At 37.4% G+C, this 24,390-nt stretch overlaps 1 protein-coding gene across 16 annotated transcripts in view; it reads left to right on the top strand.

Moving 5' to 3' along the window:
• PAM (peptidylglycine alpha-amidating monooxygenase) overlaps positions 1-24,390 on the top strand; it is a 282,583-nt gene that overhangs the window by 142,617 nt on the left and 115,576 nt on the right. The gene's annotated exons all lie outside the window — the stretch shown is intronic.

Here is a 24,390-nt window from a genome sequence, read left to right as displayed (position 1 = left end):
TTGAAAAGACATGGGCAGGCTCATACATTGTTGTTGGAGGATACATTGCCACAAGCTTTTTAATAAAGTTATCTGGAATTTTAAAGTAAAAATATTCATTTCTTTAAAATTATGGGAGATCATTCTATAAAATATTATGCAATGAGTGAAAAACTAAGATAGGTCTGTGTACCTTGCCTTAGAAGTATTGTTGTGTATTAAGTGAGAGAAGCAAACTGCAGTCATGCGCAGAGTGTGACCCCATCTTAATAAAAATAAATAATAACAGAATTTCTATATATGTGTGTCTGTTTGGATATACATTTTTGTACAAACATGGAGGAAGTTGGAAAGAGGCACTTTAAGCTGTAAATGCTGGTTCCCTTGGAGAGGCAGCAATGAAGGAGGATGACAACAGACTTTTAGTATATATCCAAGTTGTTTTATCATTAAAAAAATTATCTATTATTTTATAATTGTTAAAAATTAACAAAGAAAGAAACAAGATCACTAACAAAAAGAATACCAACAAAAAGGATCTTCTACCTTCCTAATATAAACCCTTAATGTTCTAGAAATCTCTAGAGGGGTTTTCCACACAATGCCTCTAATTGATAAATTTTTAATTCCTATTCCTCTGCTTTGCAACAGTGCTATTAGGAGAGCCTGGTTAATGAAAGAATTTAGGAAATTTTGTACACATTTAGAAACAAATAAAGCTAGATTTGTAGGGGGGTCATTCTTCTATTATAGTCGGTCTGAAGGTATTTGTGGAAGGCAACCATGCATATCCTTCCACACTGGCAACAAAAGTGATTCTCTTTGCACTTATTAGCCACCAGAAAAATCCTCTTTGTTTCACTTATTTCTGGATTTATGTAGTCTGAATTAATATTTCAATAACCCTATTTAAGAGGAGCATTTGGAGCCACTCCACATGAATGTTGCATTCTTTAAGCAAAAGTGCAGAACACACACTCTTTCCAGGCACCGATTGCCTTTCACAGATAATGTAATCTACTCAATCTTGTATAAAGGGACAAATCTGATGTACACACCAAAGGCATGGCTCTGTCTTAGCATGCAGAAGTCACCCCATCCAACAAACCTTAGAGCATTTTTGAAGAGGAAAGTATATAAATATAAGGAGTACATTGCCGCTATACACCGTGTCATCCTCCCACCTCAGCTAATCCAGTATTAAATGAAAACATTTACCATGGCAACATCGATTTATAAAGGGCAAATGATGTTTCTGCGAGATTAGAATATTTCCTTTCATAGATCTCAGAGGTGCGCACAGTTAACACTTTAACACTCTTATTTAGTAATTTTATATAAGACTGAAAAAGCTAACGCTTTGTAATAGATTATTTTTAAATGTTTTAATTTGGAAATAGAATCCAAAACAGAACAACAAACTCTTAACAGAAGCGATATCAAACTAAATACAGGCAGAAAAATACCACTAAAATATTTCAGTCTTCACTATTGGTGGAAATAAAAAATTTTCATTTTGTGGTAAGCTGTACTGAACTATGGTTAAATCATTTGCTTCCAGCTGAGTGATCATTTTGCTGTGAAGATGCAGATTCTCTGTTTACTATTTCTACAATTGATGTTTTTAGTTATAATATTTAGCTTTCCTATTTTGGACATGTTAAAATGTTAACTTCACCTCCTTAATGTATTTTTCATAAACGCTAAGGTAGTATTCACAGATATTTTACTGTTGTGGTTTCATCTACTTGCCTCAGACTTTGTATTTATTTATTTATTTATTTATGGCTGCCTTGGGTCTCTGTTGCTGCGCGGGGGGCTTTCTCTAGTTGCGGAGAGTGGGGGCTACTCTTCTTGGCGGTGCACGGGCAGCTCATTGCGGTGGCTTCTCGTTGCGGAGCACAGGCTCTAGGCGCGCGGGCTTCAGTCGTTGTGGCACGTGGGCTCAGTAGGTGTGGCTCGTGGGCTCTAGAGCACAGGCTCAATTGTTGTGGTGCACAGGCTTAGTTTCTCCATGGCATGTGGGATATTTCCGGACCGGGGATCAAACCCATGTCCCCTGCATTGGCAGGCGGATTCTTAACCACTGTGCCACCAGGGAAGACCCTTGCCTCAGACTTTGAAGGTAGACACAGTAGATGTAAGAAAGAAGATAGATTGGTAGTCTGGGTAAATGCAGGTATTAAAGAGGTGACTGTAGTGAGGTCAAACAAGTTGAGAAGTTAACAAATAGTCTCTGTATGGTTTTTCCGCAGTCATAACTGCTCCATAATACAAAATGGAGAAAACTGTGCTCAAGGGTGAGGAAATTAAGTTCCTGCCCTGAATAGCTCAGAGTTGAGAGTAAAAAATTTATCTTGCTCAACGTGAATTCTTTGACTCTGCCAGAGGTATATACTGTTCAATCTTCTGCCTAGAGTTTATTTAATCAGCACAGTAAGCTTGGGTCTAGAAGCCCACAGCTCTTAGGCATAAGGAGACTTCAGTCCTTCAATCAATTGTGGTAGGAGTCAGTTGAAATAAATAAGGTATTTCATACAGTTACTGCCCACAATATTCCCTTTTCACTTTGGTTTGTGATGACCTGAAAACCTTCTACAATAGCCAAAGAGATTTGAAGTGCCACTGAAGCAAATAAAAGCCAAATCTAGCATTCTTTTAATGCTTCCAAGTCTGCTGCTATTGGAAGACTCCAAGTTTATTGTAAGACTGTATGTCATTTATTTCCCCACATTCCTTCTTTCCACAACATGTATTCCCCAAGATAAAAAAATGTCAGTTGTCCGAAAAAAGGCTTACAAATATATGAGTCCAAGATCATTTCCTTGCATTTTTAAAATAAAACCTCTAAAACCTATTTATGGTGGCTAAGAACTTTATAGAGAATAGAGATTTGCAAACCTGTGAATCACTGTGTTATGAAGGAGGAGATTAAATTAAGAGTGGTCTTAAAAAAAAAAAAAGAATGATCTCGAATCTTTATTGTAGTCAGTTCAGGAACTCATTGACTGAGAATGAATTTTTTCTTCTAAGTATATTCAGACCTACTAGTGAAATCCAAAAATATTATTGCATGTATATTAGTACTAGTACAGTTAATTCAGGGACATATAAAAATTTTATAGTAATTTTGCTCAAATATTGAAATATAAACAAGATTGAAATGATTTTTCCAACTCTTCATTTTCTAAATATCAGTCTGCCAGACCATTTTATAAAATGGTTTTAAACATAATAAAATGTTATATAAAATAATCTTATGTCACCATTGTAACACCAGTGTACACCAGTCACCATAACATACCTAACCTATTGTGTAATGCAGTGAATAAGATAGCCTTGTTAGCCAGCCATTATTTACAGTATTACTTTTGTGGGCCTGGGGTGAAGCCTGAATTCCATCTGAGTATTAATCATCACAGGAACAAATCTCCATTTCATGCCTCTTCATTGAAACCTCATCTCCACTTCTGTCATTCTTGAGATATACTGTCAAGTTCCTTAAGAGGAAAGACTGGTCTGTTTTGTTCATTATTCTGTTCCCTGGGCCTAAAAACAGTGCTGTGTCCAATAAAGATTAATTGAATAAATTCTTTTTAGAAGGGACGGGTATTATCTTCATATCAAGAATACTTCTGGGACTTCCCTGGTGGTGCAGTGGTTAAGACCCACTCCTCCCAATGCAGGGAGCCTGGGTTTGATCCCTGGTCAGGGAACTAGATCCCACATGCCTGATGCAACTAAGAGTTTGCATGCCACAACTAAGGAGCCCACCTGCTGCAACTAGGACGCGGAGCAACTAAATAAATAAATATTTTTTTAAAAAAATGAATGTTTCCTGCCCCTCGTCAATAGTCCCAAGCGTGCGCGTGCCCTCACACACACAATGCACACATATACACCAGTGACTGTAGTATTTTTGTGTCTCCACATTGATCACAACTTAGGAGTCCCCTGCTGCTGTGCTCTTCATACAGAATAAATATTCTGAAGTTCAATGTTTTTATTTTAACTGCTACCTAACTTTTTCCTCTTGCATGATATTTTCATTTCTATTGGCATATTTAAGATATAATTTACTTAAAAATAAAAATTCACGAATTTTTAGTATACAATTTGATGAATGCTGGCAAATAATATGCAGTTGTGTAACTGCCACCAAGACATGATAAAGAACATTTCCATCACCCCAAAACGTTCCCTCGTGCCCCTTCGTTCTCCCTACTCCCATGCTTTTCCCCGTCCCTTATCCCCTGGCAACTGCTGGTCTTTCCGTCACTAGTTTAGCCTTTTATAGATTTACATATAGATGTAATCACAACAGTGGATAGTCTTTGGTGTCTGGCTTCTTTCACTTAACATGATGCCTTTGAAATTCATCCATGACATTGTGTTTATCAGTAGTTTGTTCATTTTTATTGCAAGTCTTAGCTGTGGGAGAGTCTGGACTCTAACTCAGGCAAGACTGGCTCCAGACCCTGTGCTTTGAAACCGTTATGTGATGCTGTTTTTCATTCCGTATAATTTTCTTAATCATCTCTGATAATGCTGTTCTCCAACTCAGAAATCTACAGCAACTCCTTATTCTGACCAAATACATTTCCTAGTCCATATTCTGGTTTCTAAATTCTCTGCCCTATGGTCCCCATCTATGCCACTTTACTTTTTATTCCCTGCATTGCTTTTTTCTGAATTCCCCATTTTCTACCACACTTAGCCTGTTTATTATTCCTACAGGTAGATACCTTTGAACCCCCTGATGTTATTCTTTCTGCTTATCATAATTTCTTTACCCTGCATCTTCACCTATTGAAATCATACCCCATTAAGTTACAGAATCTGTGTTCCTTTCCCCATGAACCTAACTGATTTCCTCAGAGTGATCTGATCTAGTGCCATAATAATTTACACCACTCTTATAAACCTATTGTATTGTCACTTACAGTGATTCATTCTCATGTTTTAAATCTCTCCCGCTAAAGCGTCTCTGAAACCAGTGACTGCATCTTATTCATCTTTGTGCATATTTTTGTCAGTTTATGCTCATGCTGAGCAAACAAACATCATAATCTATATTTAAAAGAAGCCAGCTCGTACCTGTCCTTCAGACAAGATATTGTTTTCACAATATTTTATATCATGTCTTGCACATGGAAGGTACCCAGTGAATACTTGTTGATTAATAGATCTTCCTGGAGTCTATGCCTAGCTATTTCTTCTGCTTTTGGGGACATGTGGGAAAGCAAGTTGGGTGATGACCCATATGATATAATAAAGGTTATCTGTCTAGTTAAGGCTATATTTCCAGTTCCTTACCTAATAAATATTTGTTAAGAATTGGTTGTGTTCTTTGGTCAAGGCACAGAGCACACTGGCAAATATGGATTGATTAAATAGCTCATCTCCTTGCTTAAAATGGTTGGAACTGCATTAGATTGTTTTACCTCCCTAATGGTCTGTATTCTAGGTATCTTCTAGGTATCTATCTAAAAATTCTTTTTATTTCTTCCTTTGAGATGTCTTCCACATTTGTGCCTTTTCCGCTCTGTCCCAGTGACACTGGTTTTCTTCATTCCCTGTGCGGCCTCTTCTTCCTGTCCAGAGTTTTTGCCCTTGCCTGTCCTTGCTGTGCTTGCTCTTCCCTCCCTGTGTGCCCTGGGTAATGCCTTCCCAGCTTTCAAATGTCAACCTAAGCATCATTCTCTCAGAGAACCTATCCCTGACCATCTCGCATTCCCCCATCTTTCCTACTCCACTCCCCACTCCCACCTTTCAGAGAGCTGTCATAGCTCTCATAGCACCTCATGCCTCTTTTCCAGAATATCTTTCACAACTGCGATTTTACATTTGCTTATGTCATTACTCCATTCATACCTTTATTTCCTCATCAGACTGCAGACTGTGTGAGAGCAGGAAACACACCTGTCTTTGCTCACCATTGTGTCCTCCCTGTCTAGTCCAGAGTCAGCTAATAGTAGACGCAGTATACATTTGTGGGATAGATAGACTATGGGACATATGGCTGGGTAAATGTGTGGATTTCCACTGCTACTCTCCTGTTATAGACTTAACCCAATTTGATAGCAGCATCTTCTGGTTTGGTTCCACACTCCATTGCCTTCCCCCTCCCATTGTATCCTCATTGTTCATCCTCAGTTCCAGCAAAGTGTTCTTCCTAAAAGACTGCACTCATAGTTTCATGAGCCACATCTCAGTCACTCACAGTGACCAACATCACATATAAACAGATCAAATCTAAATACCCCTCATTACCCAAGCTCTTTTAGTATCTGGCTTAATTCAAATTTATCCAACTTCCTTTCTTAGAACTACCTAAAATGTTACCTTTGTGCCTGTTTGTCCATTCACCTCCTTATCTCTCCTTCTACCACACTTACTCCCATTTCTGGGTTTTGTTCAGACTAATTTTTCAGCTCAGGTCTTCTTATTACCTTTGTCTGAAGTCTTCCCCTTTGTAGAGACTCAGCTTCTCTATTCAGGGCCTCTCAGATGCTAAGAGAAGCCTCGGTCACTTCCTTTTGTTTTTGAGCTTCCATTTGATCATTTTTTTTAAATATTAAGAAATGCCAAAGCAGGAATATAAAAGCAGGTATGGATACTATATGCTGGCTGTCCTCCGTTGGCCTCTCCTGATGTACTTTCCACTCCAGCCTACTCCAGGCTCCAGGAGACTGCCCTTTATGGGTGCCATCAATAGGCTCTCTTGCTCTCTGGCTTCTAGTTGACTTTAATCAGTGGGAGGAACTGGCAGAAGGCTGGAAAGCAGCAGAATGAGATCAGGTTATTTATTTCCTTGGTTTCTTCTCTGTTGAGCAGCAAGTTGACAGTGATTTGGGTTCTCTCCCTATGTCATAGCTCCTGTCATCTATGGCTGTAAAATTTCTGGGTTTCATAACTCTTTCTCTTCTTGACTCATATCTTTGAGTGGTAACAGCTTGCTACTTTATAAATCCCTAGGGTGTTTCAACATGCCTTACATGCTTCTCTTAACCTAACCAACAGCTATGTCCTTGGTTCTTTGGTTAAATACTCCTCAATTGCCGCCTTTGTTTGTACCTTCTATTTCCTAAGGGAATCTTGACATATTTTAAATATTAAACCCAGCAAATTAATGCTTACGTTTTAGAAATGATGCAGTGCCATATATATTGTCATTCACAATAAAATTACAGGATTTGTAAAATATTTTAAGTCTGTGCATTACAAGTGGTGAAATCTGGACACAAGTTAAAAGGTGTAAGATGTGTCGTCTTTTTTCAGTCCTGTCTGTATTTCTCACTTTCTGCTTAAACTTGTTAGGAGAAAAGACGCTCTGAATATTAGGCCCATCCAAGTGGCCCTCTTCCCCTGAATCCTGACAGGTCCTATCTGGAACCAGGTCATCCATTTGGATCTCTCCCTTCTCTGAACTCCTATCACTCTCCCAGCCCTTAACGCAAAGCTTAACTCTTCACTGTTTCCTAGTGGTAGGCTTTGTTTCCGTTATTAGATTCTGAAGTTTCTGAAGGAAGAGGACTTTTCCTATCTAATCTTATGTCCCAGGAGCAAAATATGTATAGAATCAATGTATATTTGTTGTTCAGTTTGTTGGCTGTTACATTAATTGGTTGGTAGGTTGGTATCAAAGATTCTTGGGAACAAACTGTATTTTTTTAGTTTTAAACATTTTAATGGAAGACTTCTAATATACACAAAATTGAAGAGCTTGTATAATGAGCCCCCATGTACTCATCAATGATTATCAACATTCATGTTTTATCTATATTCCTCTACTTGATTCCTCCCCAACACACACACACTGAATTATTTTGAGGTGTCTACTAAACATCATTTCATAGTACTTTGTTATATATTTTCAAAAAGTAAGTACTTTATTTTTTAAATATAACCACAATCACCATTATTACCATTATATCATCAACTATCTAGCAGTGTCAAATTTCTCTTATTGTTATATTTTAAAATGTTGGTTCATTTGCATCAGGATCCAGATGTAGTCCACATGGTAAATCTTACTGATATGTCTCTTTTAAGAATCTTGATCCCTAACACCATACACAAAAATAAACTCAAAATGGATTAGAGAACTAAATGTAAGACTGGACACTATAAAACTCTTAGAGGAAAACATAGGAAGAACACTCTTTGACATAAATCACAGCAAGATCTTTTTTGATCCACCTCCTAGGGTAATGGAAATAAAAACAAAAATAAATGAGACCTAATGAAATGTAAAAGCTTTTGCAAAGCAAAGGAAACTACAAACAAGATGAAAAGACAGCCCTCAGAATGGGAGAAAATATTTGCAAATGAATCAATGGACAAAGGATTAATCTCCAAAATATATAAACAGCTCATACAGGTCAATAGTAAAGAAGCAAACAACCCAGTCCAAAAATGGGCAGAAGACCTAAATAGACATTTCTTCAAAGAAGACATACAGATGGCCAAGAAGCACATGAAAAGCTGCTCAGCATCCCTAATTATTAGAGAAATGCAAATCAAAACTACAATGAGGTATCACCTCACACCAGTTAGAATGGGCATCATCAGAAAATCTACAAACAACAAATGCTGGAGAGGGTGTGGAGAAAAGGGAACCCTCTTGCACTGTTGGTGGGAATGTAAATTGATACAGCCACTATGGAGAACAGTTTGGAGGTTCCTTAAAAAACTAAAAATAGAATTACCATATGACCCAGCAATCCCACTACTGGGCATATACCCAGAGAAAACCATAATTCAAAAAGACACATACACCCCAACGTTCATTGCAACTCTATTTACAATAGCCAGGTCATGGAAGCAACCTAAATGCCCATCGACAGATGAATGGATAAAGAAGATGTGGTACATATATACAATGGAATATTACTCAGCCATAAAAAGGAATGAAATTGAGTCATTTGTTGAGACATGGATGGATCTAGAGACTGTCATACAGAGTGAAGTAAGTCAGAAAGAGAAAAACAAATATCGTATATTAACGCATAAATGTAGAACTTAGAAAAATGGTACAGATGAACTGGTTTGCAGGGCAGAAATTGAGACACAGATGTAGAGAACAAACGTATGGACACCAAGGGGGGAAAGTGACGGGTGGGTGGTGGTGGTGTGATGAATTGGGAGATTAGGATTGACATATATACACTAATATGTGAAAATGGCTAACTAATAAGAACCTGCTGTTTAAAAAAATAAATAAAATTCAAAAATACAAAAAAAAATAATCTTGAGTTTCCCTTTGTCTCGTTTTTTTCCTTTGTGATATTTGTCCTAAAGAGTTTTCTGCATTCTAGGATTTGCTGATTGCATCATTAGAATATCATTTAACATGTCCCTCTGACCTTTGTTTGCCTGTAGTGGAACATCTACAGGCTTGATCAGATTAAGTTAGGGTTTTTGGCAAGAATATTTCAAAGGTGATGTTATATAGTACCAACAGGAAACATCTAATGTGTGATTATCTTTCTTCTTATGATGTTAATCTTATTACATTAGGAATTGTGAGATTGATTAATCCATTATAAAGTTTCCTATCAACTTTTCATCTATTGGTGTAAGCAGCCATGGCTATTTATCATTGTCTAGTTTCATTAGAAGTTGTATATCATGGGTATTCTAATTCTGTCATTCCTCCTGAATTTGTCAGTGGAAATATTTCTATAAAAAGAAGGATTCCCCCATAAACTATTTGATCACTCTTAAGTTCAGTTTATATTGTTTGTACAGTTTATATTCTATAAACTGCTGGATATAAAAGGTTGAGTTTTCCTTTAACACCAAGGGCCACTGACTATACAAACCTAATTATATAATGATGATCATTTAGGATTATTTAGTTTTATTGTACTTATCGTGCTGCATGTTTGTGTGTGTGTGAGTCTGAGAAAATTTAAGAAAATAAAGCTGATTTTAATTGTAAAGCATTGAATTTACTTTTTCATTTAGTAGTAGGAAGTTTCCAAGCTGACTTAAAGAAGGATACATTGAAGTGCTGTGTTTATAATGTAAAATGAACTGATGACAAGTAAAAACATATTTGGAAAATGAACATTTGCAGTTTCTACAGCTATTTGGTTCATTATAATAATAGCTCCATTAACTTTATGACAAGTATTCACCCTTGGGAGTTTCGGTACAAAGAGAAGTCAACCTTTGTAGCATCATTCCTTTTCTTGAATTATTAATATTGTCTTTTATTGGAAGTTGGAAAATTACAGTGGGATAAATTTGGTTTGATAGCCTTTCAGAAAAGCATATATAAAATCCTTAAAGGAAAAAATGACTCAATGCTCTGGAGCTATTTTTGTAGGAATAGGTCTTTTATGAAAGGTTCTTAGTCATGTAGCATAACAAAATTCAATGAACTAATTCAACCAACATTCACGGCATACCCAGTGCTAATGCCACCTGGTCTTTGGGAATACAAACAAGAATAAGTCAGGGTTTCAGCCCTTAAAACATAGTCCAATAGCAGGAGACAGACTAGCGAACAAGGAGCTTTGTTGTAATTGCCTAATGTTGAAACAGAGATGTTTATGAAGTGAAAAGGAAAAGCAAAGAACATTCCAAAGAATATTTTTATATTTGATCTTATAGTTCCTGTTAGAAGTTCAAGTCAAAGGATGCAAATCTGTTGTAATGTTTTCTTTGTGAGTTGGAAGTCTAAGGAAAATGAATAGGTAACGGAATTGCTGTGAGGGAGGTGGACAGAAGCAGAATGACTTCCCCCTTGATCGTTATATTTAAATATATGACTTCATCCTTAAACGTAAGTATCTTAGGCCTGTTATACCTGTTATTTTGAAGAAAAAAGTTTGGTTTTTAGAAGGCACAGTTGGCTTTATTTAATTTAGAATTGAATTGGCTTTCTATGTCTTATTTCCCTCAAGATTGTCAGGCTTGCTGAACTGGGAATTGGCATTTTATCCATTCTTGATCCCTATGTCTAAGTGTATTGTAGCATCTAATTAAGAGATGCAGCAGAAAATGTCTAACTGAAAATATAGAATTGACATGGTTATTTTATTAGAGAGGAAGACAAGGTTCCAAAAATTCTGAACACTGAAGATTAATACATGGAGATGGACCAAGTTGCCCAAAGATTATCGACCTCTGGTTAAATTTAGAATTATGAAGTTTCTATTTTTGCTTTCAAAAATGTGCTTGTCAGGACATATTCTTTGCCTACCCCACATACATCTCCTCCCTTTCTTTCTTGCTAACAGAACCCCACTTTTGATCCAGCATTGGCCTTCCCTTGCCCAGAAAATGTCCCTTGCTAGTGATTGGTTTAGAGATGGGCATGTGACACAGTTCTGGCCATTTATATGTGAAGGGAATTCTGTTGGAGGTGAAGTGCTTCTGGGAAAGTTTTGCTTTTTAAAAGGAACTTAAGGAACAGACTCTCCCACTGCTGGCCTTTAGGAATTGCTTTGTGAGAATATGATACTGGAAGCTGCTGCAACCATCTTGTGATCATGAAGAAAGAATTCTGCAGATAAAAGGCAATATATTGAATATGACAAGGCTGGAAGATGGAAAGAACCGAGGTCCTCGATGATGTTGAATTTCTGGATGAAATAACGATTCTTGCATCTGTCCTACTTCTGGACTTCTCATTACGTGAAAGCCTCATCTCTGTTAGCTTAAGCCATTTTGAGTTGGTCTTCTGTAATTTGCAGATTTATTCTTAGTGATGATTAACATTTTCTTAGGCCTCCTGCATATGACTGAGATGGCATATATTTGATTTACTGTGGTCTTTGTGATATGTCCTGATGACTGTATGCTCAATCCACTCTAAGGAAAAAAGGGTTTCCTCCTAACTATGTATTTCCATATTGTTTTCTTAAAAATCTTTGTACCAATTTTAAGTGCCACCAGCAATAAAATAAAAAATTAATCATCTTTCAGATCGAAAATTCTGCTAATAGGTGCCAGGAGTACATAAAAATATTTGAGCTTTACAAGATTATTTGCATATTTTACATCTTTTCTTCTACAGGAAACCTATCAGTCAGTGGTATACTTTGCTAATGCCAGTTATCCATGCATAACAAAAAGTAAAAATACAAGTAATACATTCATTTATAAATTGTTCTTTGCTTACGTATGTAGCAGCGTCACAATTCACACACTATTCTTCAAGTATGCAAAGAAAATAGGATTTTAATTTTTAAAACCGATCTAACTTAACCTTCTTGAACCCCTGACCCTCTGGGTAGCAAGGGGAGAAAGCCTTAAAAGTATCTATTGAAGGAATCCCACTCTCTTTGGGTTCAAGACAATCAGCTCAGCTTTCGATTAAGCTGTTTCCCCACCTCCTCCCTTTTTTATTCATCAGGATAATATCTGGGTGTACACAAAGGGGTGATCTATGAATGACCTTGGACAGTGGAAGAGATCCCAAACGAATGGGGCCTATGGGCTTTGTTCCCTTTATTGGTGTCAACTCTGGCACCTCATCTGTGACTATGAAATTAATTTCCCCTTGGCCAGAGACTTTCATTAATTTCCACCTCCTTCCTTTAAGGGTATTCCACTATGTCATGTCTTCTCCCTTTCTTAGCTAGCATTAGCCCTGCCTCCTTTCTTGGGGCCATGATAACAGAATGGCTGTTAGGGAACCAAGTGCGATTTATTTGGAAGAGGAGTGTGAATACAACAGTTTAATATTTTCAAAATATTAGTCTCCTTACAAATATGTAACGCCTGAAAGCCGGAAGCCTTGCCTAGAACTTGTAGCATTTATACAGTTATGCTAAAGTCTGTTGGATTGTTACTAAAAGTTGCTTATTTTAATATTGTAATATTTGCTCTTTTCTAACTCTATGTGAAAAGTATGTACTTTTATAGTACATCACCTCATTAGTTCTTAATACATTGTAAGAAATTAAATCAGTTTGTGCTAAAAGGGTACCTCAGGCATTCAGATTCTTGGGTTTGTGTTGACACCACTCTATAGAACACGAGTAGTTTCCTAGACTGGAAATCGGCAGGCCGTAACAGAGATTCACTGCGTGGTGGCAGTATACTCTGTTGGAGCTTATATAATACCAGTATTTCTTCAAATACTTTTTCTTTATATTGTTTTATTTTGAATGTTTGGAATTTTTAAAACTGACTTATTGGCCTATCTTTTTTCATCAGCCTTCTAAATCCGTGTTTTTTCTGTTGGTGTTCTTCTTTCCTATTTCCCAAATCACCCTATGCTCTGTGACCATCACTGAAGGAGCTGGTGGGGGAAGTCTGTGGTGACTCTGCTGTATACTGTTGCTGCAGGCATTCCTTTACTGGGAGGCAGTGTAGAGGTCAGCTCTAGAGGGACTGTGAGTAACTTGGGTAGTGAGTGTGGCTGGAGCTATGAGAAGGCTTGGGTCGTGAGGCCAGAGTCTCCACAGTCACAGTCCTTATAGGAGGAGCGGCAGGGAAGAACTGGGCTCCTTAAATAAATCAGGAATATTAACACACAAGAAAGTCGACGCCCAGTTGTTAGTGTTTACAGTGCCATCCCCAGTAGAACACTGTTAACATATGGATTTTGATTAGTGACATTGTCAGCTGCTCGCTCCTTGAAAGATTCTCTTCTTTAGGCTTCTATGATGTAACACTTTTGTGGTTTTTTCCTGTAAACTCCCTGGCTGCTCTCTCTTTGGCTGACTACTTCACAACTCTGGCCTTTCTCTTTTCTGTTTTACTCTCTACTCTCACACAGCAGCCTCTTCCATACCCACTGCCCAACTTTCATGTCACATGAATTTATATCTCTTGGCCAACCTTTCCTTCAAACTCTGTTTGACCCAGCTGCCCATTTGATATTTACATGTAGGTTTTTCAAAGGCTTCTTAAACTTAATATGTCCAATGACAAATTCATCATCTTCAAATCTGGTCCTCTTGTGTTTTATGTCTCAATGAATTCTACCACAAATATATTCAGCTATGCAAACCAGAAATCTAGGAATCATCCTCGGCACTGCTGCCTTACCTTCTATTCAAATCCACTCCCAAGTCATGTCTATTTTATCTTTTAAATGTCTCCAGAATCTGTCCTCTTTGCTCCTTCTCTACCACCATCACTCATTTTCAAGCTACTGTCATCACTTTTCTGAACAACTACGTGACTTTTTATTGGCCTTGTCTAATTAATTCTAGCCTCCATGTCAGTTTCCTACAAAAAGTTTTCATTGGCTTTCTGTTGTTCTCAAGAAAAACAAAATAAAACAACCAAAGTCCTTAACATGGACTATAAATGAAGTCCTTCATTGTGTGCCACATCTACTTTGCCAGTCTAATTTAAAACCTGTTCCCCCTTTCTGTATGTACTGGTCTTTTTCTCAATCACACCTAGCTCTCTCCAATTACAGGGCCTTTGAAAATGCTATTTCCTATGCCTAAAACAATTGCCAACTCCCTTCACTGAAGATCATTTCCTTTGAATTACTGGCTCTTGTGGTAACCTGTATTTCTCCCATGTATCATTTAAAACAGAAAACATTTAATACTTACTTGTGTGATTATTTGTTATGCTAGTAGCCTCTAACTCTGTGAGGACTGAGACCATGTGTACTTCTGCTCACAGTTTTATGAGTTTAGCACAGTGTCTGGTTCCTGGGAGTTGCTTAACATATATGTTTCTTGGATGCATGAGTAGATGGATGGAAGAATGGATTTCTACATAGGCATTAAAAGAGATTTAAAGGTAGGCAAGTATTAATGGGATAACTATGGCAAGATATATGACAACAGGCCCAGAAAGAACAGAAATTGTGTATACCACTTTGGTATCGGATGGTTCATTTTAAACTTTAAGAGAATAGAATACAACTCAATCAGTAAATGAGCTGACAGACCCATTCAAGTGTAGAGCTTCTCTTCCACAATGCTGTTTTGTCCCCAAATCAAATGTAGCCAGTTAGCAAGAAATATGATGTTTGGAGGTAGTGATTGTGGAGGCTTTTTTGTTCGACAGCATCTCCAGACAGGTTGGATAGAGTCAGTTTCCAATCATCTGTGCTAAAGGAGAGAAACATGGGTGGAGCAGTTAATGTTAGCAAAAGGTTCAGAAAATTGACTGCTTTCATATTAAGGGAAACTTATGAAAAACATAAAGCACTGGCTTAAGCTTGGGGAAGATGAGTGGTGTAGGTCAACAGCAACCCCTGTTCAGAACGGTAGTTTCCCCTCGCGTAATTCCCCCTATAACCAGGAAGCCAATGAAGAGCCTGCGATTGTCACCACCTGTTGTGCGTAGGCGATTAATTATAGACCATTATTAATATGCTCCTTTTTGTTTCCTCTTAAATGAAAGTGTGTGAGAGCTCTAAGTCAGGTATTCCCTCACCACAATATTTTTTCCTTCATCATTTGCTTGCACAGATTTGTAATTCCCAAAGAAAAGCTCTTGCCAGGAAAGTAGCTTTCATTTGAACTACTTGGCATTGAGAATCTTGTCATTATCAGCCCAGTGTGATTATAGTTTAAAAATGCAAATGGGATTCTGGGATGAATTAACTGAAGGATAAAATTCATATGAAAAAGTGATGCTGTATAAAACCCTAATTAGGTGGCATCTATAATACAGGTTTCAGTTCAGCCTTTCTTAAACTGTGAGTTTATTGCCAGCAAAAGAGGAAGGTACATGCAAAATTCAACAAATATTTATAGAGCTTTCAGTATGTGCCAGATATTGTTCTAAATGCTTAGGATGCTAGCAGACATTATTACTACAAGATAACTTTGTAGGTTGGGATAAACATCCGAAAAGTTGGTGAGGATGGAGAGTAGTTTAATGGTAAGGAACAGAGTAGAGCATTTTGGAAAACACCCTCTTTTTTAGTCGGTTGGGAATGTTTTAACATAAGACCTAATTATTCTGCCAGAGCCTAATAAATAGGCAACATATCTTTTATTTATATGGTAAGAGAAAGACAATAGGAAAAGGAAAATTAGAACAGACTACATCCAAAAGTGACAGTTTAAGGAATTTTATCTGTAATTAAGTGTCTTTAAATTCTGGTGTAAGAGAAGTAGTTTTTTTTTTTTTTTTTTGCGGTACGCGGGCCTCTCACTGTTGTGGCCTCTCTCGTTGCGGAGCACAGGCTCCGACGCGCAGGCTCAGCGGCCATGGCTCACGGGCCCAGCCGCTCCGTGGCATGTGGGACCTTCCCGGACCGGGGCACGGAACCCGTGTCCCCTGCATCGGCAGGCAGACTCTCAACCACTGCGCCACCAGGGAAGCCCGAGAGGTAGATTTTTTAAACCTGAATTTTTCACTGCAAAAAATCGTGCATGCTTTGGTGTAGTTTTCTTTTGCCCTAGCTTCCTTTTATTCTAGGAAAATGTTGAAAGTACAAACACCACTGAATGAGTATAAACTTACTATGCACGTATTAAAATTACTTTGGGAAACAGCAATTTGATTCTATTATCTATCTGGATCAGTTAAAAGAAAACTTTGAAAAGTAATTTTCCAAATGCTTCCTTCCTCCAATAACCAAAATTCTTGTCAAAGAGACTTGATCACTTTCTGTACTTTTCTCTTGTTGGTCTAGCAGTACTACTGTCAGTCCCTGAGGTTTCCTCTACTTCTTTGCAGAATTCAAGTTATTTGAACCCTAAGTGGTACTGTGTGAAAATGTAGGGCTTGATGGCTCCTTTGTGGTTTATCTAGATCAGATTTAAACTGCATGGTCTGGGTTAGGAGAAAGGTTACTACCTACTTTTTGGGTAACAAAGGCACAAAGTCACTATAGCCACCATGAGATGGTTGCCCTGCTTTGGCTATTTAACAAAGGATGACTGAGAAAAGTTACCAGAGACCTAATACACAGTATAACATTTCTATGGGTTGTGGCTTATTTACAGAGAGCAACCAACTTGCAAATAGCCACAGATATAAGCAAAAGGGCCATATTCAGCTAAAACTGGGTTATGTTGTCTGTTCCTACATCTGTTTGTGTCACCACATTGTATAGTCTCCTTAAGAAAGGTAGTCCAGGTCTTCCCTGGTGGCGCAGTGGTTGAGCGTCCGCCTGCCAATGCCGGGGACACGGGTTCGTGCCCCGCTCCGGGAAGATCCCACATGCCGCGGAGCGGCTGGGCCCGTGAGCCATGGCCGCTGAGCCTGCGCGTCCAGAGCCTGTGCTCCACAACGGGAGAGGCCATGGCAGTGAGAGACCGACGTGCCTCCAAAAAAAAAACGAAAGGTGCTCAATACTAGAATCTGAATGGTACCTCTGGTTTCCCAAAACAAAAACTACTGATTTTATGTGAACAGTTTTCATGTGTAATAGTATATAGATGGTTTTGTCTGTCCCATATTAATTTAAATAAGGAGTCAATTTTATTAACTACTTGTTCCGTAGAATCCACTGCATCTCTGTCTCACAAATGACTAAATCAAAATAAAGAACACTTTTTTCTTAAATAATGTAAGCAAAGTATTACTGAACACTATTGTCTACATGAGAACTCAGTTTAAAATGGGTGATAATAGAATATAATAGGAGTTCTTTAGTAATAAGTGAGTTTTTTTTCATTTTTACCACACTATCTTCTTTTGTCAGGAAAATGTGCTTTTCTTGGATAGTTTCCAGTAAGCAGCAGTAAAGAGGCATCAGCAATATCATATCCCTCTTAATTCAGATTTGGCTGATGTGCTGTAAGAGATAGCAAGGAGAGACATGGCTATGTAGATGCACATTATTTCTCCCTTTTTGTACATCTGAGCCTTATGTTAGCAGTTTGAATCTGCAGTATTTTACAGACAGTCACCTGGCACCAAGCTCAGATACGGTGTTCTTCCCACAGAGAGAAAAAGAAGATTCATGATGATGATATATGGAAAATTGTGAAAGGTTGCACTGGCAGTTTAGGTTGAATTACAGAAGCATCCTTTCTAGGGCAGTGTGTTCAAATGAAGAATCTATTGTAATGGGCAATTAGGTGCTGTATTTGTGTCTTCAGAATGTTAGAGAGTGTTAGAGAGAAATATTGATCTGAATTATGTGTACGTTTTCAAATTGCTTTACCTTGCAGAAACAAAATGATGACCAAATTAAATAGCTGTGGCTCTAGTCTGGTTCACTGCAGTTTGTCAACAATCTGTCTTGAAATGTTCTCATGTGCCCTTGAAAATTTAGAGGACTTGGACTAAAACTTCTTGTTAAATTTTATGCCTTTGATTCCTTTATTTATCCCATTAATCAAATAAACAATTAAAATTGTGTCTAAGAACTGACATTTTCTTTTCAAATATTAGATTTGAAAAACAACCTTTTAATAGCTATCTTTCTATAGTGGAAAGAGAACTGCTTTAGTGAACTGGGTTCAAATCCCATTTCATCAGTTTTGAGAATTTTTTTTTTTAATCACAAGTTACTTACCTTCTTGAACTTCAGTTTTTCCATCTTTAAAGTAGTGTCTATAATACCTACCTGGTGATGTTACCATGATAAATAATTATGATGGGAAGGTTCTAGAGTGACGTTAGAATGTGCGGTAAATGTTCTTCCTTTTACAGGGTATCATATGCTAAGTACTGATCGTATGTTTAAATCAGTTGAATATTTTTGGATTGTTGAATGATAGAGGTTGTGGGATCATATTTACCTAATCAGGATATTGTTAAATAGTGTTCTTGGTGTTCATCCTGAAGAAAAGAAAAACACAGTCGGTTATTTATATCAGTGATGTAATGATTTTATTACTTTGAGAGATGTATTGTTCCAATTTTCTTAATGTTGTTGCCTCACAAGGGTTTGCTTTAAAAAAAAGTTTCTCATCGAAGAGTTGGTTGTAGTTAACTATGTGATTACATGTTAGTGTAGTCTTAAATTCTTAAACTGACTGCTGCTTACAGTATGGAATTAAAAGTGCTGTCCAAAAAAAAAAAAAAAAAAGTGCTGTCCATTCTTGGTGACTTGCTATAGAAATTAACTTTTACTGATAAAACAGTATTTTGTAATCACCTAAATAATCTTTTTTCTCCCCATGCTGTTATGAACTTATAATAGTTTGGCAAAGGCATTGTCTACTCCATTCTTGAACAAATTACATATCTTATAAAAAAAAGTTATTCATTTACTTATGAAGAGTCTTAAATTTTATTTAAAGTATAGGACTTAGTCTCATAGTTAAAAAAACAGGGTATGAAGGTTGAAAGACTCGCCAGAATCACAGTTTAACTGGATTAAAACTTAATGGTAAGAAAGTGGCAAGAAAGATACGTAATTATTTCTAATCATCTGGAAGGCATAAACTTGACTTTTTTTTTTTAACATCTTTATTGGAGTATAATTGCTTTACCATGTTGTGGTAGTTTCTGCTGTACAACAAAGTGAATCAGCTCTATGTATACATATATCCCCTCCCTCTTGAGCTTCCCTCCCACCCTCCCTATCCCACTCCTCTAGGTCGTCACAAAGCATCGAGTTGATCTCCCTGTGCTATGCAGCAGCTTCCCACTAGCTATCTGTTTTACATTTGATAGTGTATATGTCAACGCTACTCTCTCACTTCGTCCCAGCTTCCCCTTCCCTCTTTGTGTCCTCAAGTCCGTTCTCTATGTCTGCTTAGAGAAGTCTGCGTCTTTATTCCTGCCCAGCCACTAGGTTCATCAGTACTGTTTTTTTTAGATTCCATATATGTGTGTTAGCATATGGTATTTGTTTTTCTCTTTCTGACTTACTTCACTCTGTATGACAGACTCGAGGTCCACCACCTCATTACAAATAGCTCAATTTCGTTTCTCTTTATGGCTGAGTAATATTCCATTGTATATATGTGCCTCGTCTTCTTTATCCACTCATCTGTTGATGGACGCATAGGTTGCTTCCATGTCCTGGCTATAGTAAATAGTGCTGCAATGAACATTGTGGTACATGACTCTTTTTGAATTATGGTTTTCTCAGGGTATATGCCCAGTAGTGGGATTGCTGGGTCATATGGTAGTTCTATTTTTAGTTTTTTAAGGAACCTCCATACTGTTCTCCATAGTGGCTGTATCAGTTTACATTCCTACCACAGTGCAAGAGGGTTCCCTTTTCTCCACACCCTCTCCAGCATTTATTGTTTGTAGATGTTTTGATGATGGCCATTCTGACCAGTGTGAGGTGATACCTCATTGTGGATTTGATTTGCATTTCTCTGATGATTAATGATGTTGAGTATCTTTTCGTGTGTTTGTTGGCAGTCTGTATATCTTCTTTGGAGAAATGTCTATTTAAGTCTTCTGCCCATTTTTGGATTGGTTGTTTGTTTTCTTGATATTGAGCTGCATGAGCTGCTCGTATATTTTGGGGATTAATCCTTTGTCAGTTGCTTCGTTTGCAAGTATTTTCTCCCATTCTGAGGGTTATCTTTTCATCTTGTTTATGGTTTCCTTTGCTGTGCAAAAGCTTTTCAGTTTCATTAGGTCCCATTTGTTTATTTTTTAAACCTGAAGATTTTTAATCCTAGTTCTGACACTAACTACTTGGCCTTAGGTGGATAAGTAACCTTTCTGTGAAAGTTTGCATTTCTATAAAACAGTTGCAGTGCCTTTTCGACCTACTCACAGCATAATTGTGAGAAGAAAATGAAGTAACACAAAAGTGTGCTTACATCTACTCAGCCCGCCTAAGGGAGGCAGACCGTGGAGATTTGGCTTTTCCCATCGAACCATGTAAATGACCTTAGGAACATATCTTCTTTCCAAGGAACGTGAGCTTTCAACTTAATTCTAGAAATCAAACTATGGTACCAGAATACTTGAGAACAAAGTCACTGATACCTTTTATAGTTGCAGAGAAAGAATAAATTACTTTTTGCTATTCTTTGTTCTATTGCACTGTGGTCTTCAGAGCTTTCAGCTGAAGGCTAATTATTGATCTGATACACACTGCATTTTTTGATGTGCTCATTTTTTAAAAAGAAGAGTTTTACCTTCTTTTTTTCTAACAGAATTATTCTTTATCTTGAAAATGGAGCATAAGTAAAATCCTAAATCAGAGTATGATGGTGCATGGTAGACCACTGATGCAATGTCTAATATAGACTCTCCGAAAAATAATTTTGTAGGATACTCTTTATTCTGTGGAGCATCTATGTCATCTCTTCTCTTTTTTTTTAAACTGGCTTTAACAGAATAGGACAGAAACATTTGAAATCTGAACACATTCTTATCATTAGAGAAGTTATAAGCCAAGAAATATAAATCTATAGAAGAAAGACATTCCCAAGTTGTTCTGCCATTTAAAATTATGCAGCTGATGATAAGAGCAAGAATTATAAAAAAAAAAAAAAAGAATTATAATACGGTTCTGATCAATTCTGAGTATAAAAAGTAGTTTTCTTTATTCTGTGTATGTAACCATTATTGTGCTTAGGTTTTTTTAATCAAAAGAACAAACTTGCTGAATTTGGCATACCTATTTATGCCCATAACTTCTCTATTCCAAAAATAACTTGAGGTGGCTTATAATAAAATCAAAGATAAAATAAAACCCAAAAATTATAAGTACAAATTTAAAAGAACTTGTTTGGTTTGCATTTCATTGCAACCTTTGGCTCCTTTGGATCATTTCTTGTTCTAAATATATGCTTAACTACTTTAAATTTTACTTTTGTTTCATATTTGCTTCTAAGTCATTAATTGTTCATATTGCTTTGAGTGAACTGTGATGCATTAGGCAGACTGTCTGTGTTCAGATCCCAGCTCCTACACTTGTTAGTGTAGGTGGTCACTAGTTAAAGTGGGAAGGACAGATTTTTTTCAATAAAAACTATTGCAAATAAGGAAGGAGCTCCAGCGTGAACTGAATTCAACTTTGGTGGAAAAAAAAGCAGGAGACCTTATTTTAAAGGCTGAGCTATGCTAAGGGAAAGGCACTGAGGGGGATTGGAGGAGTTAGTCCATGTGACTAGGCCATCTGGGTTTGTTGATTGGCACTTATCCAGAGGAAAAACAAACTTCTATCTTTATGACAGGAGGCAGTGATGTAAGTTAGAGCAGGACATCCATTGGCTGAGAACTATCTCCTTGATGTGAGAAGACAGTTCTGGATAGAAGATTTAGAACTCAAAGAGGCAGAGAAAAGATTTACAATTGCCAGCTTTCTAAAGTAACTGCACTAAGATGGGTTCAGAAGCCTATCTGCCTATTACCAGGTTTTGGCCAGAATGAATAGTAAAACTGCTTAATCTTGGTTTGCCTCAGTTTCCTCATCTATAAAATGGGGATAATAATAGTACCTGTGTCATAGGAATGTGTTTTAAGTGTTAAAGGAGTTAATGCATGTAAAGCACTTAGAACAGTGCTTACACATAGTAAGCTCTCAACAAATGCTAATTTTTACTCTTACTGTCTTTAAAGGAGTTAATAATAGTATCTGTGGATACTGTTGGGTCTTTATTGGATTGTTTTTGTTATTAAATGATACAATACATATATAACATTGAGAACCATGGCTGGCTCATAATAAGAATTCAATAACTGTTGGCTAGAAGTAGTATTAGTAGCAGCAGCAGCTATAGTCTGCCACTAAATATCTTTCAGTCCTGAATTACTCATAGCTCAGGATGTTCAACTAGAAGGGAATCTTGAATTTCTTATTTCTATTAGAACAGAGTAGGTCTGTTTTATAATGTTAGTAATTCAGAGGTTGGAAAAATATTTATGAGCAATCTTATACATGATGGTAAGATCTTTAAGCAGTATTTTGCCAATATATTTCCAAACCCAATATATTGGGTTTTGGATACAGAGGTCACATCTCCAGCATTTATGTGGCTTAACCTTCTTGCTGTGCAACCTTCAACATTTCCCAGCCTGTTTCCTCCTTATCAAAATGAGTGAATCTAAATAATTATAAAGCCTTTTAAGAAATGAAACGATTTGTTCCAGTAGAAGAAATGGTATATATAAAAGTAGTAATAAAGACTGAATCATATTTCTTTAATTTTTTAAATTTTAAGATACTTCTTTGATGTGTATTTGAATCTCCTTGCTTCCCAGCCAACACAGAAATGAAAAAAAGAAGTACAAATTTCACAATTTTTGGTGCTGACCAGTAGGTTTAGAGAAACCCAGATTATCTCTATCCATGTTTGTGGAGTCTCTTGATTCCACCACTGTGCAGTAATAATCCATGAAGTATGAATTATTAAATGAGTTCAGTCTCTATTTGTATTGGGTATATTATAAATCATAGCACATCTTCATTACATATGGATTTCCATTAAGGAAGTGGAATACATAGATCAACAGATGCCCATTCTCCTTAATTTGCAATTTTTATCACTAAAAATTCTTGATGCTAGTGTATTTGATAGTAGAAAATGGCAATTTAGATAAGAGACTAATAACTGGAAAAGAAAGAATAATGAGTTAATGTTGATTTCTTCAATGCACTACATAAAAATTTTAAAGTAAGGGGAAACAGGGACTTCCCTGGGGGTCCAGTTGTTAAGACTTCGCTTTCCAGTGCAGGGGGTGTGGGTTCGGTCCATGGTCAGGGAGCTAAGTTCCTACATGCCTCAGGGCTCAGGGCCAGAAAACCAAAATATAAAACAGAAGCAATATTGTAGCAAATTCAATAAAGACTTTAAAAAAAAATGGTCCACGTAAAAAAAAATCTTTAAGAAATAATAAAGGGAGAACAACCAAACATAATATATTTCAAAACCAACTTTTATTCATTGTATCTTTTTTTAAATTAGTTTATTTTTTTGGCTGCGTTACATCTTCATTGCTGCGCGCGGGCTTTCTCTAGTCATGGCGAGTGGGGGCTACCCTTCATTGCGGTGCGCTGGCTTCTCATTGCGGTGCCTTATCTTGTTGCGGAGCATGGGCTCTAGGCGCGCGGGCTTCAGTAGTTATGGCACATGGGCTCAGTAGTTGTGGCTCACTGCCTCTAGAGCACAGGGTCAGTAGTTGCGGCACATGGGCTTAGTTGCTCCGTGCCATGTGAGATGTTCCCAGACCAGGGATAGAACCCATGTCCCCTGCATTGGCAGGCAGATTCTTAACCACTGTGCCACCAGGGAAGTTCCCATTGTATCTTTTTTTTTTTTTTTTTGCGGTACGCGGGCCTCTCACTGTCGTGGCCTCTCCCGTTGCGGAGCACAGGCTCCGGACGCGCAGGCTCAGCGACCATGGCTCACGGGCCCAGCCGCTCCGCAGCATGTGGGATCTTCCCGGACCGGGGCACGAACCCATGTTCCCCGCATCGGCAGGCGGACTCCCAACCACTGCGCCACCAGGGAAGCCCCCCATTGTATCTTTTTAATTAATATTTTGGGAAGTTGTAAAGTGATTCAAGAAATTAAATATTTAATTATGCAAATAGCAAAGATGGTCAAAACTAACTCCTACCATTTTAAAGTCAAATGCATTGAATTGTTT

The sequence above is a fragment of the Aethalodelphis obliquidens genome, unplaced genomic scaffold (assembly GCF_003676395.1).
Source record: "Aethalodelphis obliquidens isolate GAN/ISIS:26980383/991018 unplaced genomic scaffold, ASM367639v1 scaffold4, whole genome shotgun sequence".
NCBI classification, from domain to species: domain Eukaryota; kingdom Metazoa; phylum Chordata; class Mammalia; order Artiodactyla; family Delphinidae; genus Aethalodelphis; species Aethalodelphis obliquidens.
This window is presented reverse-complemented; position numbering and strand designations above follow the sequence as displayed.